We start from the raw sequence: 264 nt of genomic DNA on the forward strand, positions 1-264 counted from the left end.
TCGGGCATTTCCTGAGTAACGCCTGAAAACGTTCCTAAGCTTCATAAAATGCTTCATCAGCCCCTTGCCTGAAGGTTGAAATCTCAAACTTCGCATGTACATACCAAGCTGGTGGAAAAAATCTTGTTAAAAACTTGGACTCCAAGTCACTCCAACTCGTCAAACTCTGAGTTGGATGAGATTTCAACCACTCTCTAGCTTCACCCAACAAAGAGAAGGGGAATAGCATCATATAAGCAGCTTCCCGCTGAGCATCATTATAAC

This window comes from Lupinus angustifolius, chromosome LG09 (assembly GCF_001865875.1).
Source record: "Lupinus angustifolius cultivar Tanjil chromosome LG09, LupAngTanjil_v1.0, whole genome shotgun sequence".
Taxonomy (NCBI): domain Eukaryota; kingdom Viridiplantae; phylum Streptophyta; class Magnoliopsida; order Fabales; family Fabaceae; genus Lupinus; species Lupinus angustifolius.